Source organism: Lolium rigidum, unplaced genomic scaffold (genome assembly GCF_022539505.1).
Source record: "Lolium rigidum isolate FL_2022 unplaced genomic scaffold, APGP_CSIRO_Lrig_0.1 contig_7894_1, whole genome shotgun sequence".
Taxonomy (NCBI): Eukaryota; Viridiplantae; Streptophyta; class Magnoliopsida; order Poales; family Poaceae; genus Lolium; species Lolium rigidum.
In genome coordinates this window covers 1,235,707-1,244,358 of record NW_025901512.1, presented here as the reverse complement: position 1 = coordinate 1,244,358, position 8,652 = coordinate 1,235,707, and positions in this window count along the sequence as shown.

The following is an 8,652-nucleotide window of genomic DNA, read 5'->3' as shown; positions in this document are numbered from 1 at the left end:
GCCGCGCGGGAAAGTTTCGCGCCACGATGCCGCGCGGGATAGTTTCGCGCCACGACGCCGCGCGGAGATTTCCTGCTCCCGCCACGACGCCGGCCGCGTGGGATAGGTTCCTGCCACGACGCCGCGCGGGAAAGTTTCCCGCCACGACGCCGCGCGGGATAGTTTCCCGCCACGACACCGCACGGAGATTTCCCGCTCCCGCCACGACCCCGGCCGCGCGGGATAGGTTCCTGCCACGACGCCGCACGGGAAAGTTTCCCGCCACGACGCCGCGCGGAGATTTCCCGCCACGATGCCGCGTGGGATAGTTTCCCGCCACGACGCCGCGCGGAGATTTCCCGCCTACATGCCTCTATAAATAGCTCGTACGTCCCCGTCTCCCACTTCACTCACCGAACCCTAGCCCATTTCACAATGCCCCCGCCGCCGCACCCGCCGCCAATGGAGGTGGACCCGCAGCTCGCGGAGATAGAGGAGTGGGAGGCGGCAGCGCTAGCGGCTACCATAGAAGCATTTGAGAGGCAGAGTCTCCAGGAGCTGCATAAGAGGCGGCGTGTGGCGGAGCTGGATAGTGAGGATATGCATAAGCATCGTCGTGAGGAGGAGCTGCAGCAGCAGCTGCGGCAGGAGGCGGCAGGCAGGAGGGCAGCAGCGGATGCGCGGAAGAACTAGTCGAAGTCGTTATTTTAGTTTAAATTTAGTTAACGTATCTAGTTAAATTCCAATAAAGTCGTAGTCGTTATTTTGGTTTAAATTTAGTTAACGTATCTAGTTAAATTTCAATAAAGTCGTTGTCGTTGTTTTAGTTTAAATTTAGTTAAAATAATCTGAGGGAGCCTTATCTGGGGTGGTGGCTTCGACCGAGATGGTGGGTTAGTTCATATACCCCTTTTATCCCGGGTGGGGGCTCAAACTGGGACAAAAGTGTTGGGATTCGTAGCATAGAAAACAAAAAATTTCCTATCGCAAGAACGAAGAACAAAGCCAAGATCCAATCAAGAAGATGGTAGCAACGAGGTGAAGATCAACATACCCTTGAAGATCACAAAGTGTTAATGAGATCAGATCTCGTGGTGGATGTAGACGATCACTTGCCACTTGCAAAAGCGCGTAGAAGATCTTCGGTGCCACGAACGGGCAGCACCTCCGTACTCGGTCACACGTTCGGTGTTGATGATGACGTCCTCCTCCCCATTCCAGCGGGCAGCGGAAGTAGTAGATCCTCCTCGGAATCCCGACAGCACGACGGCGTGGTGGCGGTGGTGGTGGAGATCTCCGGCAGGGCTTCGCCTAAGCGCTGCTGGAGTTGCCGGTGAAAGAGGGGGCGGCTAGGGTTTGGGAGAGGGGGAGCTTGGGGTGCCGGCCTCAAGGGGGGCAGGGGTGGTGCGGCCAATGATGTGTTGCCCCCCTCCCTCTCTCCCTCATTATATAGGTGGATCCCCAAGGGTTAGGTCAAAAGTCTCCGAATAAGACCTCAACACAAAACCTTCCATATTGCCAAACCTAGGGGGAGTGGGACTCCCCCCTTCCTTTGGTGGGGCTGGCCGGCCACCATGGGAGGACTCCACCTGGGACTCCTCCTCCCTTAGGCTGGCCGGCCATGGTGGGTGGAGTCCCTCCACCTTCCATGGTGATTTCTTCCGGACACTTCTAGAACCTTCTAGAACCTTCCAGAAAAAATACCGGATCATTTTCAAACCTAGAAAATGACTTCCTATATATGAATCTTATTCTCCGGACCATTCTGGACCTCTTCGTGATGTCCTGGATCCCATCCGAGACTCCGAACAAACATTCAAACTCCATTCCATATTCCATATCTACTTAAACGACATCAAACCTTAAGTGTGTCACCCTACGGTTCGTGAACTATGCAGACATAGTCGAGACTCTTCTCCGACCAATAACCAATAGCGGGATCTGGAGATCCATAATGGCTCCCACATATTCAATGATAACTTAGTGATCGATTGAACCATTTACATACGATACCGATTCCCTTTGTCACGCGATATTTTACTTGTCCGAGGTTTGATCATCGGTATCTCCATACCTTGTTCAACCTCGTCTCCGACAAGTATTCTTTACTCGTACCGTGGCATGTCATCTCTTGTGACCAAGTCACATGCTTGCAAGCTAATCAGACGACATTCCACCGAGAGGGCCCAGAGTATATCTATCCGTCATCGGGATGGACAATATCCCACTCTTGATCCATATGCCTTAACTCATACTTTCCGAATACTTAATCCCACCTTTATAACCACCCATTTACGCAGTGGTGTTTGATGTAATCAAAGTACCCTTCCGGTATAAGTGATTTACATGATCTCATGGTCGAAGGACTAGGTAACTATGTATCGAAAGCTTATAGCAATTTGAACTTAATGACGTGATCTTATGCTACGCTTAATTGGGTGTGTCCATTATATCATTCATCTAATGACATAACCTTGTTATTAATAACATCCAATGTTCATGATCATGAAACTATGATCATCTATTAATCAACAAGCTAGTTATACAAGAGGCTTACTAGGGACTCCTTGTTGTTCACATAACACACATGTATCAATGTTTCGGTTAATACAATTATAGCATGGTATGCAAACATTTATCATAAACATAAAGATATATAATAACCACTTTATTATTGCCTCTTGGGCATATCTCCAACAAAAAGATGGGGGGGCTTAATGCGGGGAGGCTTATCTGGTGTTTTCCTTATCTGGGGGGCCTTATCTGGGGGGGGGGGAGGGGATTATCTGGGGGCACGCCGCTATATATAGCCCCTCCGGGGAGAGTAGAGAGAGGAGGCAACGACCAGGAAGGAAAGAGCCTCTCCGGTGGAGCTTCTAGAAGATGTCTTAGATGGCCGGCCGTCTTAGACATCTTCGGAAGCTCGGCTCGAGGGAACTCTTCCCGCAAGCAGGACTCCCGCCCGGAAGCTGCTAGTATACACCCATCAACCAGTAGCTCAGGGTACAAAAGGAGGGGAGAGCAGAGAGAGCTTCCCGGGAGCTGGTATACACCCGGCGACGGCGACCAAGAAGGAAAGAGCCTCTCCGGCGGAGCTTCTCGAAGATGTCTTAGATGGCCGGCCGTCTTAGACATCTTCGGAAGCTCCGCCCGAGGGAAATCTTCCCGCAAGCAGGACTCCCGCCCGGAAGCTGCTACTATAAACCCAACAACCAGTAGCTCAGGGTACAAGAGGATGGTTCTGATTATTACATAAATGTAGAGATTGTCTTGGGAACTATTAAGAATACATTATTACATAAAAGGTTTAAATATCGCCAACATCGCCATCTAGTGTTGTGGTTTTCTTCTGTGCCGTAGCCATGGAGAATCTTCATCATTTAGCAAGATGCTTGGGTCAATTTTCACCGTGAAGGGCGGAATTTCATGAAACTTATTATAATCTTCTGACATGTCTGTCTTGTCATCCACTCCCACGATGTTTCTTTTCCCTGAAAGAACTATGTGGCGCTTTGGCTCCTCGGTTGATGTATTCTTTTGCTGATTTCTTTTTCTCGGTTTGCTAGACATGTCCTTCACGTAGAAAACTTGAGCCACATCGTTGGCTAGGATGAATGGCTCGTCCATGTACGCAAGATTGTTGAGATCCACTGTTGCCATACCGTACTTATCGTCTACCTGTACCCCGCTGAGCTTCACCCATTTGCACCGAAACAAAGGGACCTTAAAAGTAGGTCCATAGTCAAGTTCTCATATCTCCTCTATGTACCCATAATATGTGGTGGTCTGCCCATTCTCGTCTTTTGCATCGAAGCGGACACCACTGTTTTGGTTGGTGCTCTTTTTATTTTGGGCGATCGTGTAAAATGTATTCCCATTTATCTCGTACCCTTGGAATATAGATATGTTCGAAGATGGTAACCTTGCCAACAAGTACAGCTGCTCTCCAACAGTGGTGTTACTCATGAGATGTGTCTGCAACCAACTGCCGAAGGTCTTCATGTGCTGACGTGTAATCAAGGACTCGGGCTGGCCCGGGTTTAGTTCTCGTACAATATTCTTGTGTTTCTCGATGTACGGAGCCACCAAGCTGGAATTGTATAGAACTTTGTAGTGTGCTTGATTGAAAGAAAGCTTGTCCCTGCATACCGTTGCTTTCCTTCCTAGTGTGCCTTTTCCAGTCAGCCTCCCCTCATACCGAGATTCAGGAACACCAATCGGCTTAAGGTTAGGAAGAAAGTCAACACAAAACTCAATGACCTCCTCTGTTCCGTAGCCCTTTGAGATGCTTCCTTCTGGCCTAGCGCGGTTATGCACATATTTCTTTAAGACTCTGTTGACTGCCAAAACCCACCGGCGGGCAGCGGCCTGTCAACACCGTAGAGCCGGGAAGAGCCTAGAGCTGCGGCTGGCTGAGACCCCTCCGAGCGACGGCCCGCAATGCTCTTCTGGTCACACGCGGCGATGCGAAGTGCAGGGCGTGCCACCTGACCTATACCTGGTCGGGAAGGTGATGGGGATGCCTCGCTTAGTTTCCTGCATGGCATACACGTAAACATTAAATACGAGCCTCGATCGGCTCTCGAGTTATCTCGTGAATCGGCTCAAAGAGCCGATCCACCCATGATTCGTACGGGTGCACGAATACTTGGTGATCCTGCTTGATCAAGATATAGCTAATGAGATCTACGACGATTTAGGGTTTTCACCGCATAATCGGATCATCCTACTCCAGGTTGGGCCTCGCGGCCACGCACGGTGCTCGTAAGCCGATCCTAAACAAGGCCTGAAAACCAACAATGAAGTTGATTCTTGGAACATCCTCGTTTAGGACTTGCGAACGCCACCCTACGTGCCGCTGGATCCCCCCCCTTTGTAAGGCCTAACTATTGCAGATATTAAACTAATCCTTGCAGAACAAGGAGCAATCGTAACGGATCAGATCTACTAGATGATGAACAAGCAGGGTGCCGCCCCCACGCCTGAGATAGGCGTGAGGGCGGCTAGACATGCAAGGGTTGCACTACGTAAGCATGTTATACGAAGAACTATGCTAACCCTAACACATCTATGATAACTACGTTGCGCGCCATCAAAGACGCTTCAGTACGCGCAACGCATGAACAACGTGGAGCTTGTGCTGCCTAGATCGCAAGATGCGATCTAGGCAGCATGTCGCTTACCTGATAGAAACCCTCGAGACGAAGGAGTTGGCGATGCGCCGAGATTGGTTTGTTTTGGGGTGAACGTTGTGTTGTTGTTTATTCCATAAACCCTAGATACATATTTATAGTCCAGGGGACTTTCTAATTCGGACGTGCACCTAACCGTGCACGAGTAAAACTCTAACTTTTAACCTAAAGATACGATCTACTATATTACAGATACAATGGGCAATCCAGCCCAACTTCGTGTATAAGGCCAATTCTTGTTTTTCCTTCCATGTATATCTTCAAGTCTTTCTCAATCGTGGCCCACCTCTGACTCGGTCAAATTCTGGTGATAACACATGCCCCCCTGGTTTTGGAAATAATTTTTCCGAAATCATTATATTTTCCTTTCGAAGGATCATGTCGTGGCAGAACAGAGCCATTTGCAGCCTCCGTCATCATTATGCCCTGTCCTTTTAGCTTCTCTGCAAAATTTGACAGCTCTGACATTACCCCTTCGGAAACTGTGATGGCAGTAATTCCCACCAGGTTTCTCATTATTTAACCGTGCCGACTAAATAGTCATCTTTATCCCCTTCCTCTGTTCCAGCCATCGGCACTCCAAAAAACCCTTCTGCGCACCATGTCCTCTTCTTCCTCTGCCTCGTCGGGACTTTCCTTCGAGTCCTCTTCTCCCGAGCCGATGCCAGCACCGAGCCCACAAGAAGTCCATGCGGCCAACATCCGCCGCGCCATTGAGGCCGGGGAGGAGTCAGACCATGACTTCTCCATCTGGTCCGAGGACGACCAATCCTCGACGGACGGGGAGAGCGACCTCCGCTTCCTCGCCAACGGGGAATCGGAAGAGGAGAGCGATGACGATCGCTTCTCCTGGGATGACTTTACCTCCTCCGAGGTGAAGGAGGAGGGAGAGGAAGAGGAGGACAACGACGACAGCCTCTCCGACGAGCCGCCGGCCAAGCGCCATTGCCCCTGGCCAGGGAATCTCAGTGATTATGATAGCGATGACGACGACGACGACGTGGTGGACGAGGACAACGAAGGTCCTGCCGGCGGCCGCTACAGCAGCGACGACGAGCTCGTCGGGAGCAGCGCCGACAGCGCTGACGATGGTGACGACGAGGGCAGTGACGGCCCGTAGAATAGGACCTCTAGAATAGGATCAGCAACAGTAGACGGGGCAATGTATCCCCTTAGTACTTCCTTTTGAGAGCAATCAGCTCTTCTATGTAAGAAATCTGGTTTATCATTGAAGAACTCTTCCCCAATCTTAATTTTGCCGATTTCTTCTGAGTTTGATTGAGCCGATTCTCTCTTCTGCTGACCCCACCGATCGTCACTTAGCCAATGGCCAACAAGCCGATGACAACGCACCGGTAACTTAATGCCCCATCCCTTTGAGTTCTGGCGGACAACTAGGCAAATCAACGTTCTCACGAGAGCCCCAGAATTACTGCCGAAAACGACTTGATCCTGAAGTCGATACCACTGTGTTTTCAGCCTGATGAAATCTCAATCGGCTTCTTAAAAACGGCAAATTCTGCGTCATCAGTTGCCCCCCGAGCCTTTATCAAGGCGAGCATATCCGTGGACTAACCAAATGTGTCGCCATCGGTTTCCAAGTCATGATGCGGAACCAGCCGATTTCAGCAAAATCGGCTCTCCAGAGCAGAGAACCTTCAGGGTGAGCTGCCCCCCGAGCTTCTTCAGTCCACTTTCGCGCCTTGCAGGTCAGATCGGCTCCTCCCCTGTGGTGGATCTGATGCAACCCATCCTTAACCTGATCTGCACATTCCTCGCAAAAGGAAACCAGAGGTTCTTGAAGAGAAAATCGAAGTTATCAAGCCACTCAATTGAGGAGCTCTTCAATTAGAGTCTCTTTTCGTGACTCACTTCCTGCTCCGTTGACCCTTTCTGCTCATAACAGCTGTACCTCTTGAGTCGATGGCCACGTATCTGCATCGGCTAAACTTTTGTGTTGTTTTTTTTTATTTGGCCGATTTTTCTTAATCGGCCCCCAATGTTCCACTGCACGCATGACTGCACGTGTTACCTGCACATGTTCATCTGACTATATGCCCCCCGAGCCGAATCTGCCAAATGACTGCAGATATCGGCTTTTATGGTTAGTCAGGGCACTGCACTTGCACGTCGGCTTCGTGAAGATTCATGCTGACTTGCATCTGCCGACGTGGCCGCTGCCCAGTAGATCGTTGCTGACCACAAACAGAATATGTGCAGAAGATAATTTTGGCCGATTGCTGGAATCGGCCTCCACATTGCTTGTTCGATGAAGGTTTTGTAATGTCCCTCCAAAATTTTTTTTTTTTTTTTTTTGGGGGCCGATCACAAGGATCAGCCTCGCCGGGTTTGCTCATTGGTTTAATCTTGCTACTCGGTTAGGCTGGATAAAACCAACCCCACCTCTGACTTGATGCGCCTGCTGTCATCCACCTTGAGTGCATCGTATAATCGTGGAGCACCAAGCTCTGTCGGCAAGACAAGCACCATGTTTGTGCCAGCCGATGTTTCATCATCGGCTTTCTTTTGCTTGGGACGCCACTCCATTTTCCGTGGACGACCCTCTTCATCCAGGGCTCGCTGAACTTTCGCAGCCAGATCAGGCCGTGCCTTCCTTAGCGTATGCAGGTATAACCTTTCGGCTTCCTCCAGGCCGCGCAACCGCTGAACCCTGCGTTTTTGTGAACGGCTGAGTCCGTCAGGGCACCACCTTGGACGGTGGTACCTGTCTTCTTCTTCTTCTAGTCCCTCGTCTTCGGAATCTTCAATATCTGCCCAACGAGGTGACTCAGCACGTTTGCTTGGTGGTGGGAGAGGCCCTAAGCGCTCAAACACAGACACGTTGGCTGCCTCCTTCTTCTTCTTGTTGCATTCTGGGCAATTGCCGATTGTGGGCAATCGGCTCATTCCTGAATCCCAGCAGTGTCTGAAGAAAGGGCAGTCCCAGTGTCTGGCGTTGTCATCTTGCTCCCTCGACTTGTCCGTGGCACGGCGCTCGTGCTCCTCCTCATCGCGATCCTGCCGACGATGTCTTCTGGCTTCTCTAGCCAGACGATCTCCTTCATCATCATAGTTGGACCGTCGGCGTTGGTCATACTGACTCACATATTTGTTGAGGAGGTGATCGGAGAGAGGTCGCCGATATCTTATGTTCTTCACTTCTCCCTCTGTGACGTAGCGCTTGCCATCATGATGGAGCCGATCGCGTGGAGCGGCCTCCTCTGTGTCCTTGCTATGAGAGCAGCTGCCCTCATCTCCATCTTTGCCAGAGTGGTTCCCAGGTCCTACCATGTTGATGCTGAACGTGGGACCTGGCTGGCAACCCTCAGGGTAGATGACTTCTACCATGTTAACGGCGGGGAAGGGCTGGGTGTCTACCTTCATGGCGTACTGGTTGAAAATTAAACGCCCCTTCTCTATCGCCGCTTGGATGTGCCGACGCCACACCCTGCGGTCGTTGGTGGCATGGGAAAGCGAGTTG